Here is a 20,781-nt window from a genome sequence, read left to right on the forward strand (position 1 = left end):
GTGAGCTTGCTTCTCTCATGGCCTAGAAACATAAATGCCCCTGTCAAAATGTCCTGTTTATTCCTGGAAAGTAGGTTTTTTTCTAAACACTCTGGTCTCATGCAGTGTGACTGTAGCTCTTCCAGTCACCTATAGCGATACCTGCCTGGGGAAGCGGGTTTGAGGAGGGTGCTTCTGCACAGTAACGGAGTCTCTTCCTGACTAGCTTAAAGGCTTCACCAAGTATCTGGCAGAACTGGGATAGAGAGTGATGGTCCCATTATTCTTTTGAAAGATTTTTTTATCCTACGTCTACCTCTCAGGGGTGGGTACAGCTTACTCCAGGGAATCTTTCTGATACTCTTGCATTTTTTGCTTTATTCTGCAGACATTCCCTTTTACCCTGTCCAAAGTCCAAAAAAAAAAAAAAAAAAAAAAAAACGAAGATGGTCAGGAGACATGATTAGGATAAATTATAGGTCTGGAGGAGCAGTGATAGGTAAATAAATTTCTCCTCCCCCTTTCCATGCCCACTGCCACAATCCATTCTATGTCAGATCCTTTTCAACACTAGAGGTTGTCTAAGAAAGACTCTCTACTTAGAATTCCAAAGTTCTTCTAGACACCTGCTTTCAGAGGCATGATTATAAGCTGAGAGTTCCATCACCACATATTAGTGGTTCTATATTTCACATTTAGCTCTATGTCCTCCATGACATTCATATTATATGGTGGGCTGAGTACTAGATAGGAGACAGTACAGCTATATTGGAGACCCTTGAACCAAAGCAGGATGCCATTTATTTCTCAGCCTGCATCTATAGGTGGACTGAATGAGAAGCTTTTCAGAATCTTCGAAAGACAAAGACAATAAGGGATTTGTCAGGTGTTACCTGGATTTCAAAGGGCAATCTGAAGCCATACCCCCATGACAGAGAAAGAAAATGCCACACAGAATGGGACCTCCTGGAGTGGATAAACTTGCTTAGCTACCTAAGAAATCACTGCATAATCAAGAGGCAACTCAGGAAGAAGAAGGAAGGCAAAGGTATCAGACCTCTAGAACAGGCATTGTAATTGACATGGAAAATTTCCCAGACAAGGGCCAGGCAACTGTTCTGAGGTTAACATCACACAAGGGCTTATATTCAGAGTACCACACTAGGCACGACTGGGAGAAACAAAGGTTCTCTTTCTTTCTTTCCGTTTTAAAATTTGTAATAGCCCCTAGCCATGTGAATCAAGTTAGAGAGCAGCATCTCAACAAATGTAAAATCATATAATAAAGGCTAGGTACATATGTGCTGGTAGAATAAAAGGAATTAGAAACGCCTGCAGCATATTTTTGTATATGAGTAAACTCACCATAAAACGTAAGGTCAAAGTGGTTCTAACACTATGCCTCTCCATCTTCTTCTCCCAGGCACAAGTTAACACCCATATATAAAAAAAAGAGATCCCATTCCTCTTTGTTTCTTCTGCTCCCCAATCTGCTAATGAGCATGCTTCCAAGCATAGATGCATACATAGTCAAGCATACCCATTGTCCTTCCTTCAGCTCTTACTGTATCTTACTAGATGTACCATTTCTTTCCCCACCTCCAACCTATTCCAGGTTTCTCTGTATAAATTGGCTGCCTCATTCATCCTTTTCAGGGACCCTTTTTGTTACCTCAGTCATGGTGTCCAGTGGTCTTTCTTACCCTAATGTCATGGTGATTTAATCCTATTACTTAACATATATTAGACTACCTTGCCACCTGTTGAAGCAAAATGCACCCCAAAATTGCAGAACAGTGTCTTAGAATCAAAACCTATGGTTGGATTTCTTAAAGATGTTCTCTTAAGTCCAGCCTCCCGTCCTTTAGGCTCTAAGTGAGTGGGACTCTGTACTTGCAGTAAAAACCTTCAACGTGTTAGGTGATTTTAGCACTCACTGGCAGCCTTAAATAAACTTGTTCCCTAAAATGCAGAGGTATTTATCCTAAGAGTTAGTAGCGGACATCAGTATTCTATATTTAGAGATTTTTATCTTTGGCTTATTAAAAAAGATGATCTGATTCTCTGGTCATACTTCACACTAGACTGGCTAGACTGGCTTCATGAATATTTAGAAGCAAATCCCCTCTGGGAAAATAAAGAGAAAAAACTCATTCAAGATCATTACTTTGAAACAGCAAGACTCTTGTTTATTTCAGATGATAGAAGCTTTGGTCTCAAAAAGGAAATACTCCTGTTCAACCAACACTTCCCTCCCCCCCATTTTTAAAAATTGTGATACCTCGTTATTTGCTTGATTATTTCCTATGAGGTTTGGAGTTTTATTTTAAAAATAAACACAAATTGAAATTAATTCTCATTAGGGAACCTCATGAGAGTCCTTGGGATGGCTGGAAACATCCTGGAGTTTTATAAAGCAGAGCACAGAGGCCTTGGGGCAGGAGACCTAGGTTCTAGTCTCAAGCTGTACAACTTCAAAAAGTCACTTTATCACTCTGTGCCTCCATTTCATAAACTGTAAAATGAATGTGCTGAATATGATGGCCCCTTCCAGTTCCAACAGGCTGTGATTGCCAGCACTATGAAAAACAAGGTAGGAAATTCAATTCAAGAACTATTGATTGAGTCCTGACCCATTTAACCATACCGAGTGCTAGATATGGTGGGTCGGGGAAAGGACATATCTTCCATGCTACAGTAATAGGGGTGATGAGGCAACACGATAGTTCTGGAAGGCAGAGTATGATAAATATCTTAAAATGTATGAGTCGGCTTTCCTGCTTTCTCAGATTTCTGGGCTACTGACCATCACTGAATGCTTTTTTTGCTGACTGAGAATCTTGCAAGCCTCAATGTCAGTGAGCTTTGCTTAGGCTTGGGGACACAGATGAAGGGGGAGAAAGGTAATATGTTCCAAGGCCAGGACACAGCCTGGAGGTTTATCATTTACCTCTATCCTTAGAGTACAGAACCACAAATGTCTCCATTAATAAGTTTCTGGTTGATCAAAGCTGTGCCATGTATGTATATATAAATATCGTCTCAGTCCTTATAATACCTGGAAAATGCCTCGAGGGTAACTCCTATTATTTAGAAATTCTTGGCAGTTGGATTCTGATAAATTGAGGTTTGTTTGTTCACCACATAACTTCCCCATTATATCTGTATCTACTGTTATACTCCTGCTCAGATGCCCTTTGCACATAGAAACAGATAGTAGATTGCAGTAACGATTTATTAAATCCAAAGACCATCTCTCCCATCCATTAACACCAGCATTTTAGGATCAAGGATGGTACCTTATTCTAAAATTATAAAAATATGAACCAATTCAAATGGAAAAAATAATATACAAATACTCTCCTTTGTTTTGAGTTAATGCCATCACTTAAATCAAATGAGACCTCAGATCCATTCTTTTTAAAAAAAGGAAAGGAAGGAAACATTAACCATAAATAGCTATTTTATCCATCCACAGACAATGAAGATGTTTCAGTTGGCATGAGGGGAAGACACCCTGACACCGTTCCTTTGCATGGTTTGTACTGTGAACGTCCCAATTAAGCTTTTGTAGGCACTGAGAGATTGACAAGGTCCTATGGATTTGAATTACTTGTAAACATTAATAAAATTTTTTTGGAATCATCTTCCAACTTTATCAGGAAATTTTTTCTAGATTAAGAGCAACAAAAATATAGCAATTAAAAGATTTCTCACACAGCTGCATGGTTACAGGAGCCTTGTCCTAGATTCTAAACAGATGCTGTAACAAACAGTTTCACAAGGGCTGCAAGAACCACAATTGACAACAGTGATACAAAAGCTACATATTGTTTATGCTCACACTGCCACAGGGCCCTTATGTTTACTTTTTAATTTTTTTTTCATTTTATATTTCAAATTATTTAGACCTCTAGACTCCCTTACAGAGAGACACTGAGAAATGCGAAGTAAGTGCAGTAACAAAAAATAAAATAAAATGTGCAGACTCAGGTTCTTTACCTGCCAAAGACTAGAAAGTTGGCTGAGTTCTATCTTAAGATCACTGTGTGATCTTGTACAGCCACCTTGCCTTTCATCATCTTCATCATAAAATAGAAAACTCTTTCCCTGCCTTACCAGAACAACATTAAGATGAATCAGACAATTTCTCTAAGGTATTCTAAGATTCCCAGAGAGGGCAAGTCTTCAAATATTGAGCATTATAATTAAGAGTCACTGCACCTCATTTCTTAAGGAGGAGACAGTGAATAAGGAAAGGAACGTGTGGTCACTGAGCCTGAGAACTCAAAGAGCATTTAAGCTCCTTCTATAATCTGAGGCAGGTCTCAAGAGAAGGAGACTGATGTGGTGGAGTCAGAGAGGAGGCAAGAGTTTGGTGGTTAGAACATGTTACCCAGATATTTGAAGTCTTCATATTTGCCTTTGACAGTGTGCTGTTACTTTCCCATGATCATCTTAAAGGCCTGGATTTATAAGCACTACCAAGAGAATGACGAGTGTTTTGGTTATGGTTTTGTGAGCCCAACAGGACTGTCCTAACATAGCTGGGTTCATTGGTTGTAAACAAGGGTACTGTACTCAAACTTATGTGGTTTAACTTAAATTATTTCCATGCTTTTAATTGCCCCAACAGTGGAAATTTTGGCTCTAGCTATAAAATGGATCATTATTGAGGACAGGGTCAGGAAGGGTGCAGTCTCTTTCAGAGCTCAGCATTGGCAGAAAATGTGCCCACTAATCTTAAGAATGAGGACCCAGAAGAGGGAAAACTGGATGAACCGATCTGAAACAATGCTATCTAAAAGATGCACGCACGCACTTGCAGGAGTAAATAAGAGGGAAGAACCAAAGTGGAGTGAAATCTCAGTAATACTGCATCTTAGATTAAGAAATGAGGATCCAGGGATACTGAAGCAATGGACCAGGCAGTAAAAGAAAGTACTAGAGAAAGCTTCTTAATAGCCATTCTTAAGTGCCTTTCCATCATTACTATCTCTTCAAGAGCTCTGAGAGTCCTTTTCACTTCTCTTGACCTATTTCAAACTACTGCCTGTGCTTAACTTGAGAACCTCCTACTCAATAAATTGCTTCTCCTCCCTCTTCCCTGGCCAATATAAAATCAATTGTTGCTTGACAGACTGCTTTGTTGCAGTTTTCTCAAAGGCGCAAAGGAAAGAAATGCACCTTATTTGTACACACATTAACTTAATTTCAGTCTCACCCACTCAAGCACAGCGCAATCCTTCAAACTCTGACCCTAGCCCCTTGACCAGTTGGTGTCCATGGCAACCACCACCATGCCGCTCAGAGAGAGTTGCAACGAGTGGCAGGAAAGTGCATATCCCAACAGAGCCATCAGCTCTTCTGTATTAGCTGCATTGATAACAGGTGGCAGCAGACCATCCCCGAAACCTCAGGCATTTGCTTCCACTAGGGAGGGGTAGTGTTGTTCATGTCTCCTCCCCAGGAGAGTGATGGGCTGCTTCTCACACCCAGCCTGTTGAAGATCAAGCACTAAGTGTGAAATATTGAAACTGAGTAGGAGGATCATTTGCCTGAGAAAACTTCCCAGTAGGCTACTTCCCCAGTGACTCTGTCCACCGGAGCCTCCACCACAGCACCTTGCATGCTGAACGACAGCCAGTGAGCTCAAACCTCTAAAAGACAATACACATAAAATTCAGGACATCCTATCCACTTTCTTTTATGGTCCTTACCACTCAGTGACCTACAACTCTTTCTCTTAACTTTCTTAACTCATGTCAAGAATGTATGCATGATAATCTTGCCATCAAACTATGTTTTTTAAAGAAAAAGAAAGATGTTAATAATGGTCCAGGTACTGGAGGATTTATGAGCAAGAGAAAATGGTGTGGTTTCTCCAAATATAGATTCAGCCAGCAGACTGTTTTCATGAGTTGCATATTATTTGCTTTGCTCAGAGAGCTTAGCTAAAAAGTCGTCAGATGGAGATGAATTTCCCTTTACTGTACTCCAGAGGAAGATGGGGATGGTTTTATCTGCAATCTCTGCAACAGAACCCAACACATCTAACAAAGACTTTTTTGCATAAAGAGGACTAGTTCAGGCTCAATTCTTTGTAGAAACTGGAAAGGACCCCTTATTCAAGTGTCCTCTTCACAGAATCTACATAAATAGGAATAATATTTGAAGTGGGAGAAACAAGTGAATGGTTTTATCTTAATTACATGGGGAAAAAAAAAGGAAACAGAAGGCTCTTATGCACAGTCCTTTCCAATAGAACTGTTGAAAGGTAAAGAAATGGTTTCAAGCTGTCTTTGAAAGCAAGACATTCCTACTCATGCTGCCTGCGTCTGTCGTCCTGGATGAGAATTAGTAATAAGCTTCAAGAAAAAGTGAAAACCAAATAATACATGGGTCCAGCTCTCCAGGAGCTCATGGTTTAGAAGGAAGGCAGCCAGGTAAACAGATGATCACGGTCTAGAGTGGTCAGTACAGTGACAGAGGAGAACACAGAGTCCAATGGGAAAATACAGAAGAAACATGCCGACCTCAGCCTGACTGGGGGATCAGAGAGGCTTTCTCCTGATGGTTTGTTGAACTGAGTCTTCAAGGGCCAATAGTTCATCCAGTTTGGTGGAAGGGGGTGGAAATGTATATTTGCACAGGTATGACAAGCCCCACTTGTCAGAGTGAATGCTAATAAGCAGTGCCAATTAGGAAGTTGAGAATAACCCACATATCATAAAGCAGAATGGTAGAAACTTGCTACCAATAAGAACACAGGCTATATCGGCCAGAACACAACTCTCTCTTTCATCATGACCTTTTGATCCGCAATAAACAGAATTATTTCCATTAGAAAATACAGCAACATGGTACTGAAGTGAGGAGTTTCTGCTTAGGGATTAAACTACCCCGTCACATAACAATGAAGAAACTGACATGCTGAGAGAGGGACTAATACATAATGGCCACACAAGTAGGGAGAGAAAGAGCAAGGATTTAAACCCAGATCTGGCTCCAATGTCCACTTTCTTTGTGCCACACCATCCAAGATTATGCCAATACATGGACCAAATAGGTAACTACACCTGGGCTCCCCTGAAAAGGCCACCTGCCTTCTCACCACCATCCCACTTCCCACCCAACTGCCTGGAATTGGTGTCGAGGTTAAGAGTCTATTCGTAAGAAAATATACTACACCAGAAAGATCATATTTGAAGTTAATATAACTTCCCATCCTTCTTCTCTATATTTGGAGTCCTCATCTTTTTCATCATCCACAAACATTGACTGAATCCCTGCCTACAGGTATGCTGAATGATGTGCTGAGTGATGTACACACTAGTGGTTTTAAACTGGGGCCCTGCCCTCAAGGACTTAGAGTCTCATGGGGATGGCAGAACCCATGCCTAGTTTGGGTAAACAATTAGTAGTCTGAGGGAAAGATGAGAGGTAGAAACCTTATAGGAATTCACAGGAGGGAGTAATCACTAGACAACGGCACTAGAATGGAGGCTTCATGAGGGCAAGGTGCTTTGTGTTTTGTTTATTGCCGTATCCCCAATGCCTAAAACAGTTTGGAACCTAGTACGTGCTCAGTAAATATTTGTTGAATTTTAAATAAATAGCTTCTTGATATTTTTCAGAGGAAAAAAAAAAGTCCTGACGTTTATCAGTTGGAAAACAATTCCCAGTCCTGTGTGCACTGCATATTGTGGCTTTTACTCATGGTCCATCACACAAACTCCCCAGGGAGACTTGTAGAAACAATTGCTCAGCCCCTGGCTTAAACCTTTGCAACATCCTCGCAGAACTGTGTCCTCTGCTGCTCCCTGCCGTGGAGGGCTATTTCCCAGTGATGAAGGGTAATGCGGCACCAGGGCTTTTTGTCTGTTTATTTGTTCATTAGGACCTCAAGCTCTTTTCAGCAAAAGGCACAGCCCTCCGATAGCAATGCAATTCTGGGAGACACGACTCCATTATTTGCTTGGCTCATCTAACAAGGCAGAACGCAGATTCTGATTTAAAAGCAAGCTCCTTTAATGAGTTTTGGTTAGGCTTGAAGGATAAACAGTTGTGATTACTGTCAGTAGGTATAGGTTGTAAATCTCTGTCTTAGATGCTTAGATTCCATTAAGGGGGACTCAAATGGGCATCACAATACAATTCCCTTCAAAACAGTGGAATTGGGAAAGAAAAGCAGCTTCAAAAGCAGTCATTCGTGCATCTCCAAATGGTCAAGTTCTTGGTCTCCCAAGGCTTTGTACTGGGTTATAATTTTTTTCACTTATTTTATTTTTACCATTGTACAAATTCTTATTACACTTAGCTTCCAGAGCTTGGGAAGATATGGGTAATTAGAATGTATCACAAGACTGAAGGGAAATCCAAGTATTCACATAAAAAGATAAGTGAAGATAAAGCCATCCTGTTCTCACCGGGACTCACACTAACCTCACGGTACCACAGTGCTGTGCCAGCATGTAATTTCAAGTCAAAGATTTCTATTAACATGAATGGAGAAGGATCCGATTTTGTAATAAAAAAAACTGCTAAATGTGTGTGCTCTCTGACTTCTTCCAAAAGCCCACAAAGCCAAAATCATTTTCAGCTCTGCGGGCACACCTCCTAAGAAATTAGAACACCGTGTACCACCACACAGATATAGCGCTGAACATACTGCCTGTTGTGATCCTTTCCCCTTTCAAGAGGGGTAGTTCAGAAGGTACCTGGTTTATGGCAGAGTAGAAGGAAACAATAAAAAGAGGCACGCACCTAGAATAGCCTTATACTCTAAAATCAAAAGTCTTTGATTAGGAAACTTTCCTGGGTTAAAGCAGGAATGAATACAGCCTTGTAGAACGTTACATATTTTTTTCAAAGCTTTTCTGCAAAGTATCTCTTTCAATCCTCTGAGGGTGGTAGGGTTAATAGTGTCTTCTCCATTATGTAGATGAGAAACAGACATAAGAAGATGAAATAACTTGCCGGAGACCACATGGTTAGGAGCGCTGAATTCTAGTTCTCACTTTACGCCCAGAAGGATGCATTTGGACAGCAGCAGCAGAGCTCTTGTTATCCCACATTAACCATGCCCTGCTCCAGTCAGCTCCCCTGCTTTTGAAAGATATGGCTAATAACCTTTTCTTTGGGCTTGGGCACTTCTTTCCCCCTTCCCCACTCTGTTTCCTGAAAGAACAATTAAGATCCATCTGGGACTAATTATAGCGATTCTTGAATTTGAACTTGCAGCCATTACCCAATTAAGGTCACTTATTTTAAATTAACTTGCCTGGTCAAAACACAGGTTTGGTTATCTTCAGAGCCCAGTGCAGAGAGGCACCAGCTCACTCAGACTTTTAATTAACTAGCTAAATAACCTGCACTGTGACAAACTGCCTATGATTTGATGGAGTCATTCATTTGCATGCAGACAAGGATCAAAATACATTGTCAGAGCTTCAGGGACCAAGTTCCTAGAAGCCTTCACACAGTCTCTTGTTCAAGGCTGGGAGCCTCTTCCCTTTGGTTCCCTCTAATTATTTTTCCTGCGCTTTTCTTCTGATTATCCAACATTCATCACAAGTGCAGCTTGTGATTAAACAATGACAACTCATGTCATATGCTGATAAGGAATCGAAAATTGGAGTCATAATCAGATGAACCAAGCCCAAGGCTCTGAGAAATAATTAGGGGAAACCAAAGAGAAATTCCCAAGATGCTCCACAAGAAAGGAGAATTTCCAAAGATTCAGGCTAAAACTGCTCCTTACTTAGGTAATAATGCATAATAACGGTAGGTAGCCAGTCTTTGTTGAATTGACTTCATGGTGGGAGCTGAGTCCCAGAAATAATGATAGTTCTTTTGATTACTAATTATTATCATAGCTGCTAATACTTAGGGACTGGGGTTGGGGTCAGACACATCTGATTTTGACTCCAGGCTCCATCATTTTCTGCCTGTGAGGCCTCAGGCAAGTTATTCAACTTCTCTGTGCTTTAGTTACCTCACATGGAAGATAAAATTAAGAATAGTGCCCACCTTAAAGGGTTGACTTTGATGGCATAAAATACTTTAAAAAATCACTTTACAGAGTGCCTTGTACACACTAAGTTCTCAATAAATGTTAGCTTATGTTTGTCTTCTGTTACGTACCACTACCAGGCCTTTGTCCAGGGTGTCTTCCCACCTGGAATCCTCCTTCCCTTCTCTCTGCCAAAAACAGTCACCCCCTATCCATCATTCAAAATCTAGTCTAAAAGACATCTTCCTCTCCAGGGGGAAGGCCTTCCCTGAATCTGAACTTGTTCAATGCTCATCCCCTCAGTCCACTTTTCTAGATTTTACATTATTTTAATATATATGACACCTTCATCTACTGCTTCATAAGCAATGGTGACTTTTCTCCAGGGTGTAGCCAAGCCTTCGTGTTAGATACATTTATTGAGTACCACCTTGGTGCCATCCACTAGGGCTGTGTGCTGTGCACATGAGTAAAGAGATAGGGATGGCAGAGAAGGCAGCGATATTGGTTGGATCACCTTATATCTCAGGCACTCTGCTAGGAATTCTGCATTTCTGCATTTAGGCCTCACAAAAACCTTAAGAAGTAGGTGGGACCATCAGAATAATGATCCCCACTTTACAGATGTGGAAAGTGAGGTTCACCAAGGGAAAATAACTTGTCCGAAGTCACTCAGCTGCAAAGAGGAAGAACTGATGTTCTAGGTCGGTCTGACTCCAGAGTGTACTCCCATCACCATTATGCTTTCCCGCCCACCTCATTTTTTTTTTTATCAATTGCAGTGATGCATATCAAGGCAACGTGTCAACTGGAAAGTGCAATATATGTGACATAAGGACACTGCAGTTACAGCAGATGTTGTTGGTGTCCTATCCATGTTTGGCGCTAGCCTTTTTCATATGTGCCAACGGGATTCTATTGTAAGCATGTGCTATTCTCCATTTGAAGACTTTCTCTCAGCCTGAGAGTGAGACAAGTCAGAAGTGTTAGGGAGGAATGAATGCTCCCTACAGAAGCTGTGAGTCAATGGTGAATGGGAATTGAAAGACACAGACTTCCGCTTCCTGGCCCTTCCAGTGGGCGAGCGCACTCCCGGGGCACTCAGAGCTCCCCCGCTCATTCATGCCCCTGGGCAGGCTGCTTTCCCTTTGCTGCTTCATATCCTCTCTCCCCAACTAGTGCTTCCTGGAATCAACTCCCAATTAAACTACGGGCCATCAAATCTCTGTCTCCGGGTCTGCCTGTGGTGCAGTCCTGCCTTAAAACTAGAATCTTTCAGAAATTCTTCCTTTGCATCTTTCCCAGGAGTCTGGGTGAGTGTCCTCAGGCAGCCCCCTCCCTGCCTGCCCAGGGCTTCTCATGGGAGTTCCCCAAGAAAGCACCCCGTAAGCTCAGTGTCTCCCTTCCCACCCCCTTTCATGAGAACCCATCATTGAGCTTTTCAGAGTGCCTTTATTATCACAGGGAAAGGTAGTTCTGCAATGTCAGTGTGCATCAGAATCATCTGAGTGTTCAAATGCAGGCTCCCTGGCCGTAACCCAGACTTTGTGAATCAGACCCTCCGGAGAGGTACCCAGGCGCCTGCATCTTCACAGCTACTCCAGGTGATCCACATAGCACACACTCTGAGAAATAGTGTCCTAAGGCATTCCTGGGGCTGGGCCTCCAAGGATGGTGGATCATGTTCCTTAAGGTTGTCTCTACCACCAAGGCCTCTGTGGATTCAAGTGAGAAAGCCCAGAATAGCTATGCCTCCTTGCTCCTGAAATGAAGTGTGGGTAAGCCAAGGTCCAGTTGTTATTGTCAGAGTGGGGACGGCCCAAGACGCCCGAGCGACAGTGTACAATGCAGAGGAGAACTCCACCTCACTGACTCTGCCAAATTTCTGCTCTCGCCTCTCTCACCACCCACCCCCAGCCCCCATTCTTTCCTGTGGTAGAAACATTGTGATGACCACACATGAGAAATTAGGTTATGGCCTGTGCTCCTTTGTCTCTAGGCGGAGCCATCCCCTACCTCCACCTGCCCCCAACACACACATACATCTTCCTCCTAACCACGGTTTCTGTGTGATTTGAATTCATGGTTCTGATCCATGCTGGAGGCAGGAGAGGAGAGGGCAATGGAGGGTGGCAGTGTGAATTACTTCCTTGGTTCACCCCCAGTTCAGCTTACCCTCTGAACTCCAAGTGTAAACAGCAGCTCCTTCCGTGTACCTCCAACCCAGTGCTATCCTAACCAGTGGCCTCAGTAACCCTCTGCGCTGGGCTCTGAGGCCGCTCCATCTTCCTCACCCCATAGCAGCAGAGAACTACTTCTCTACATTTTGAGAGTGATAACACAGAATCAGGGAAGGCTTCGTGGAGGAGGCTGCATATGAGCTGGGCCTTGAATGATAGATGTGATTGCTGCAGGGAAGGATAGAGGGAAGGAGCATTGCAATAGGAATGAGGAAAGGAAAATATAACTAATATAGGATAAGTATCAGGCACTGGGTTAAGGCTATAGAAACATTATTTCATTTGTTCCTCACTGCAGTTCTATGAAGTAGGTACTAATGACAGACCCATTTTAAAGATGAGGATTCTGAAACACAGAGGGTTTAAGTTAATTGTTCAAAGTTACACAGCTATTGAAGGACAAAGTAGGGACCCAAACTCAGGCAGTCTAGCCTACACTCTTACTTCACTGCGTCTCAATGATTATGTTCCCTGATTTACAGATGGAAAACTGAAACTGAGAGGTTATGTAACTTGCCTAAGATTACACAGTTTGTAATTTGCAAAGCAGGGATGCATTGCCCTTAGCAGATCCCCTTCTATTTACTATATAGCCATTTATAACCCTTCTAACTTAGCTTTTCCAATCAGTCATTTCAGTCACAATTTCTTAGGGAGACAGCCCTGGCTTGCCATCTCAACAAATGCCTATAGTTGGTCCAAATAAAAAGCTTTCCTCAAATGTGTAAGCACAGTAACACAGCAAGGCTCTCCTGAAATCAAGAGAAATAGCCCTCTGAAATACATCTCTCTTTGTTTTCAAAATGGTATTCTCTTTAAGTTACCTGTTTGTCAGGCTCCCACTTATAAAAACCACAGGGAAAAAAATTTTTAGGTCTTTAGTTAGAGACAAAGTACTTTCTACCTCTAGCAGGTTATGAGTTAATCATTCTTGCCTCAGTATGTTGTCCATATTTCTGTTCTCACACTTCTCCTGCTGGGTTATAGTTGTCTGTTAACTTGACAGTCTCTCCTACTGTAGTGCTGAGATCCTCTAGGCTAGGGACCAGGTTTTGATGACCTCTGTCTCTCTAGTGTCTGGCCCCAGGATTAGTACAGAGCAGGCACTCAAGAAATGTTCACTGAAAGAAGAGACAAATAAAATGTAGTTAAGAGAAGCAACCCTTGCATCCACAAAAGACTTCAATCCCTATTCCTTCTGAGTCCAGTGCCATGCAAGTAAACTGGCTAGCAAGGTGAGGAAAAAAATCCGCAACTTGTAGTGCTGCTGATCTCTGTGGGATCAATATTCCCACTGTGGCTGATTCAAGCTACCAATGGTTTATTGTGTCAGGATAACCACAAAGGTCCATGAGCCATCAGATGAGGAAGATAATGGAAATTCAAATGGCAAGAGTGAAAGACCAAACCAAACCAAACGTCTGTGAATGAGGAGAATCTGTTTTACCCCCAATGAACTAAGCCTCTATTGTCTGTCATCAGTTTGCAAATCGAGATAAACTTAAATGACATGGCTCCCAGAAGAGGGAGAAACCTGCCAAGTAAGCAACTATCCTGAAAACCAAAGGTCCCCAAAACACACTGGGTTTCTAAGAGATATTTACTTTTATTTGAAAATAAAAACATTTTCACTTGCTTCCTTCAGCAATCAGAAAATTTCACAGATTAGGGTGTCAAATGCTAGAAGCATCTCTCAGACAGAAAATGCATTCAGAGAGGCATCATCCGGGAGTTCAAAGGAGAATGTCTCATTGTACACATCCCCACAACACGCGTCTCTTCCTCTCCCCTCCCGACTTGAAGGCCTCACCCTCCTGGGCTGGACCTTGTTCTCGAATACTCTACCCAACCATTCATGGTTCAGTTTTGCACACAGTGACGGTGCTAATAAGTAAACGGCAGGATTTGAATCCAGAAGCATCTGACTTCAAGGTTCATGGCTCTTTCTAGTACATCACCTTTTTAAAATACCTATTTGTTCAAAGCTTTAAGAGTAATTCAGAAATCTCTAAAGACTTCTAGACTCTCACAAGTTTAAAATCTATAAAGTGTCATTTTAGGTGTGATACTAGAGTCGTTGATCCTGGTAAGTATCTAAAGATGGGAAGGTGTGACTCCTGGGCCAGTGCAAGAAGTCTCGCAATATCCCACCTATCCTCAAGTGGTTGTGGCTGGAAAAAACATGTCTGAGTGACTATTCAGGCTTATGCCAGATGTTGCCATTCTTTTTTCTTTTAATCCAAGTAATGAGTCCACTAGCCCTGCCAAACCTTCTACTCACCACCCACACAGTCCTTCCAGTAGGTCTTAGGCAGAAATTCAGAATCAGAGTACTTTGGGCCCAAATGATTTTTAAAAATCTACCGAGAAAAGAAGAAAGATACAACTTGAGATTTAGATTAAAGTTGTAAATATTAAAACAAAAATTGCTGTAAGTATGACTATAAAACATTTGATAGGAAATTTCATAAAAGAATGCATGAGCACGCAGTTATTTAAAATGTACTGTTCAAAATAAATTATCACTAATTTGGGGAGATAGTTAATAAAAAATGCAAAGACTGCAGAAGTGACATATACGGCTATGTCAAAGAGAAACTACTGTCTTTTTGCTGTATTATTCGAGGTTGAACACTAGTTAAAATCACCCCAACCTCACTTCCCTGAAAAAAAGTGTCTAGAATATTTCCAAATATAAGTAGGGTGCTATGAAAGGTCTTCTAGATGAAGTACTCCAAGAAAAGTCACGGTGTTAAGAAATGCATCATTTTGCAGGTTCGCTGATGAAAAGGTCCAGGTGTTTTAAGTATTTATTATTGGCACCATGACCAAAGACTCTACGTGATCAAAGCTGCTGGGCTTCCTGGGTAGGGTAGTCTGTGTAAATTCCCCTAGGAAAGGCTTTGTAAGTTTCCAGATTTGTCATTCTTTCCCAGTCCCAGGCATTGTTTGCTACCTCTCAAACTCTGCCCATCATTTTACTCCCTTAGAAGACTGATGAAAGTAGAGGGATACTCTTAAGTTCTGAACCATAAGGCAAATTAACCTTATTTGATCTGTACAGGGAGACATGATCTGTATTCTCTCCCCTAAGGACACAACTGAGTTGAGGCAATATTACCCACCACCACTCCTGATCGTACAGCAGGAGATTTTCAGTGACACCTGGATGAGTGGATTTTATTTTCATACAGTTGTATTTATTTTCTTGTATGCAGTTTCATGGATATTGTGCCTTTGGATGCCACTGAATTTAAGTAAAGGAGTAGCTATAAAGATATATATTAAACAAATAATAGTACTGTGGTGTGTAGATAGATCACAACGTTTTAAGGAAGTTTGTGAGGGAATGAAATTTGAGAAATCATGTTTTAGGGTTCATACAATGATGTGTTCCCACAAGATCATGCAAGATCAACATGCATTGAAATGGCCCCTTATTCCTAGGAGCAAGAATAATCTGTTGCTCCTTTAACTTACTTGTGGCCTTTTATTGCCTCTGATTTGTATGTTCTCTTTGCCTCTTCTGCTGTTTAGCGTTAAATCTTCCACAAATTTCATTCAGTCATAGTGAATGCGATATTGAAGTCTGGGAAGTGAAACTTCCAAAGACATGTTCTTTGGTGAAATCCTTGTCCTCTAATCCTCACATCCTAGCATTTTATTTGATGCCTTATTCAATTGCCTTCTCTCGGCATAAGCTTCCCCTGTAGACAGTATAAGCATGATGAGATTCCCCACTTATACGCCCATTTTCCTTCTTTATGAAAAGGTTCAGCTTTTCTTTCTCCATCTGCACCCCCGACCCCCACTGCCATTGGGCTGACTTTGGTACGGGAGATTGGCTCTTCTCTGCTGCACTAACCCCGTGCATTTATTCAAGTCAGATGACTGCAACATGAAGCACTGTCCTTCAGTTGCGGGAGAGTGTGTGTGCGCACACTGAGATTGTTAGAAAATAATTCTAAATAAATTGACTTCTGATATATGTTTACTAAGACTAAAGCAATTTAGTAGCTCAGGGTTTTCATTCAAGAAAATGAATGTCCTTTATCACATCTGATGGAAGATTTCTTCTGGGAAGTGTGGCATATTCTGAGGCTGATCTCTGTGGCATACCACCATGGAAGGCCCAACACAGCTGAAATTAGACATGTTGCCACAGGACAACACTATCTTTCTGTCACTGAGGAAGCAGGAAAGGCAGGGTGCCTGAAAAAAAATGTCTTCTCTTGGAACACACCAAAAAAATGTTGTCTAATAGCTTTTTCTTAAAGAGAGAACACCTCTACAACAGGTAAATCTGGTGAATTAACACCAGAAACCTCCCTCAGCTCTCTCCCCAGCCCTCTAAACATTCTCAGAGTACCTAAATCAAAGAGAAACAGATTAAGGTGAATGGCAAGGCATGTTCTGTACTCAAAGCAAGATCAATCTTTCTACATAGACCTTTTTTGGCACCGATGTAGAAAATCCAAACACGGAGATACTTAACTCTGCAAATAACCTAATCTGCATACCAGATGGATCCAAGGGGAAAAAAACATAGACACTTTTCTGCACACATATTTTTTTAAATGTGAGCATAGAAAAACAGATGCTTTTGCTCCCAAAGGGTCTGTGGGCCTCTCTCGAGTAGTCTTGTGGAGCAATTTAACTTCAAATTTCTAAAATTATGAAAATGTCTAGAGTAAGCTTTAAATTGGAAAAGAAAGGGCCTCTTACATAGAAAACCAACTGAACATTTTCTGAATTATTTTTAACCACTCAGTGATACCCAGCCCCCAATTTCCCAGATAAATAGGTTGGGGAGCCAAGAAGGGGAGGTCTCCCCCAAATGGGTAGACTATGATTCACTGACTTCTTTAACAAATAATTGAATGCTCTGCTGTATGTACGGTTCAGTGAGTTAGTATGCAAGAGCTTTTTCTTCCGTGAATGAAACCGTTGTTGTAAGTTTCAGCGAATGAGGATTCGGGCATTTTTTTCTTTCAGGTCCTATTTGTGGGCATAAAAATAAATCTCCTTAAAACAATTAATTTTATCTATATTTCACACATGCCCCTAATTACATTTATCATATCTGCCATCAAATCAAGCCATCTATCATCGCCAACAAATCTTACAAAGGCACAGTGAATACAGAACATGGATTTGGGAACTTGGTATTTCCTCCTGAAATTTCACAGTAGACAATAAAACAGCTTTTATACTTGAAGTTCTAAAACTAATTCAGAAAGAGCTATTCTAATTACTGTAAAAGCAAAGTTGAATATTCTCTTGGTTACCAGAGTCATTAAATAACTGAGGGTACAATTTATGCCTTGTTCATCTGTAACAGATGGAAAGAATAAAGATTTAAGACTTACTGAGCAAGAACCGCTCCCATTAACTAGTTTCTTTGTGCACCGTATTACGCACAAGCCTCCCATCCCACCCTTACTCCCACGAGACCTGCGCCAAAATTTTAAAAGGGGAAAGACAGAGTAAAACATGACACTTTTTGCAGTGAGGCCTCACTTAGCTCACGTCAGTAGGATCATTGCTGCCAATGTAAGATTTCAAGATAATTCAAGTGTACTCTCTTAAGAATTGGGAATTTGAGCATTTCCGATGGAAACATTCCCTAAAATGTATGATAATTTCCCTAGGCTCTTCAGCAGAAATGACTGAACGCAATAAGCCATGCCCTGATGACTCAGGCATTCACAATTCACATGATTATACTGTGCAGTAGTACAACGTTGTCGTCTGCTTTTTTTTTTCCTTTGGACTCCTCCTTCCCCTTTAAGTCAGTCTGTCACTTCCTCTGCTGCTAATGTGCTTCTTTCTAATATCACCCGCTCCCTCCATGTACACCCCTTCTAATTTGTAGCTTTTCATTTACTGTGAACTGGAAAGCCAAGATTGGTAAGAACGGTGTGTTAAGAGTTAAGAAGGCACTGAAAGTGAGGATGAGGAAATAATTACAGCCTTCAAGGCAGCAGCTCTGTGACGCCTAAAGGTTCCTATCTTTAGATAACTTTCCTGTCTCTTCCAGTTTAAGCTGAATTTTGAAAGGGTCGTGTGGTGAGAGAGTTACCTTCAAATAAGTGAGTTTGCTCCACACAGACCATCTGGGCCTGGATGAAAGCGGATATTACGATACTTTCAAGTCTTTCTGAACCTGAAAAACAGTATTTTATTGAATGACCCCTCTCCAAAGTTATTTAACCTCACAGAATTTCATCATGCACATCCCAGGCGCTTTTGTAGGTGTCACTCAGTTTGACCCCGGCGACACTGCCGAGATAGGAAAAGGCCAGGCTCATTGTCCCATGTTACAGATAAGGAAATGGAGGCTGGAGAGAGTTGAGTGATTTGCCCACAATCAAACTGAGTACATGATTAGGCTGGGCTCCGGATTCCCTTTCGGGGTTCTTCTAACAACACGTATGTTTTCTGTGGCTCCCTGTTGCCTTTCTTATGCTCAGAAAGACACTAAACCCTGCCTCTGGTGAGACAGACTTACGCCATTTCTTCTGGGCTTGTTTCTTTATTTCTCTCTGAGCTCTGCCAGATGTCCTTAGGAATCCTGCTCATTTTTCTAGCAGAACTCAAAACCCTCTGATTTTATTATGTTGAGGGTTGTCAGTGAATTAAAAATTCAACAAATGTATGGTCCCAACTTGCCATCAAAAGTTAACAAATGTCACCAGTAAGGATGTTTCTCACAAGCGGACACTGAAGAATACCTCCCAGCAGATACCTAACAGCTCATTTTGTGTCACGGCATGTGAGAAATCACCTCCGCAAGACAGTCAGTAACCTTTCATTTCCTCCATAAATAATCAGTCAGATACGTGGCTCATATTTTAAATTAATTGAAAACAGCTAAGCGCTCTGTCTCTCTCTGTACTTGAAATGGCTTCTAATGCCAACATGATAAGCATTATATTTAAACATGTGGTTCCACTCCTCCAGGCCAGCTTAAACCTCATTTCCTCCAGGAAGCCTTCCCTGTCATTCCAACAGGTCTTGGACATCTCTTCCTCTTCTCCAAGAACCCAGAGCAATTACTGAGATTTGACATTTAGCACATATTAAGAAACCATGTAATGTACTGCCAAGAGTGTGGGTTCTAGAGGCAGGCAGACCCAGGTTCTAATTCCAGCTTTACCATTTCTTAGCTGTGTGGCTTTGGGCAAATTACTTAAACTCTGGTTGTGATTTCTCATCTGTAAAATGGAACTAATGATACTTAATCTGTTAAATTATTCTAGTGATTAAATACACATAAGGCATCTAGCACACTGTCTGGCATATACTAGGCACTCAATTAAGGGCAGTTGTTTTTAATATCATCATTGTGGCCTCTTAGATGAAGTTCTGCTCTGATAGCTGTGCAGTGTTGTTTTCTCAAGTTGTTTTTAAGCCCTTGACGGCTGTGTCCATAGAGGAAGTTATCATGAAGTTTAAGGTGAGTGGTCCCTTACTTGCAGAGGTTCTTTCTGAGTCCTTATTCCAAAGGACTTATTATTTTTCTTAAAGAGGCCTCTTAAAGTGGTATTAGCTTCAGGCCTGTGCAAAACTTGGTTGTGCCTCTGGTTGTGTCTTTAACCTCTGTGTTATCCCCTCCTTGTCCCCACTCCTAGAAGCTAGCACACTACTTTGCACGCAGTCAGTACTCAAAATGACATTTTATAAAATCCTCAGTTAACAAGCATTTTGGCTGGACTTACTATAGGCAAACTAGCTGATATCAGGCATTTCATCAGAAACTTCCAACTGCCAACCAATACATTCAGTTGGAAAATATTCAGTGCACTTATATGTTTTGAGACAATAAAAATGCACTTTTTTTTATCATGCAGGAAGTTCATTAGGGAGTACTCTTGGGATCAGCACGAGTGGAAGGAAAGGAAATGAAGCAGGATTGGACAGAGGGAGAAGTGGGACTGTGGTGCAGTCTCAAAGAAAGCCACAGCTCGCCCTGCAAGGAGCTCTGAGGCTGGGACACTTCAGAGTTGTCCTATCTGGGGCTGGAGGGCTAGGCCTTTATAATCCCACGTGGCCAGCCATTGGACGCAGGTCGCCCCCAGGGAGAGTACATAACTTTGGACAAGACAGTTCCGAAAATGCACTTCTTAACTGTAAAGCTTAGTGCTCATGCAGTGTTACTCATGAAAACTATGATAACCGTGATGACGCTAAGGCAAGGTATCTCAGCCTTGACACCACTGACATTTTGGGTTGGATAACCGCTTCGGGTGCTGTCCTGCGCACTGTAGGACATTCAGCAGCATCCCTGGCCTCTACCCATTAGATGTTAGTCACTCCTCTCAGACTGACATCCATAATGTCTCCAGGCATTGTTAAATGTCCCCTAGGGGGAAATCCCCTCCCCCACTCCATGAAGGCATCACACTCACCACCAAAAGATGTACAGATGGTCACGAGTCTTTCATATTAACATAGGAAAAGGAAGGCAAGCATTTTAGAGAGGCTTTTTTTTCCCCTAAACTCACTTCTGCTAGAAAAGTTTTCAATAAGCCAAAGCAACCTCGA

The 20,781-nt window shown here is 41.6% G+C and overlaps 1 protein-coding gene across 4 annotated transcripts in view; it reads left to right on the forward strand.

Moving 5' to 3' along the window:
* Positions 1–20,781, forward strand: part of GRIA3 (glutamate ionotropic receptor AMPA type subunit 3) — a 261,839-nt gene that overhangs the window by 135,515 nt on the left and 105,543 nt on the right. The gene's annotated exons all lie outside the window — the stretch shown is intronic.

Source organism: Camelus bactrianus, chromosome X (assembly GCF_048773025.1).
Source record: "Camelus bactrianus isolate YW-2024 breed Bactrian camel chromosome X, ASM4877302v1, whole genome shotgun sequence".
NCBI classification, from domain to species: Eukaryota; Metazoa; Chordata; class Mammalia; order Artiodactyla; family Camelidae; genus Camelus; species Camelus bactrianus.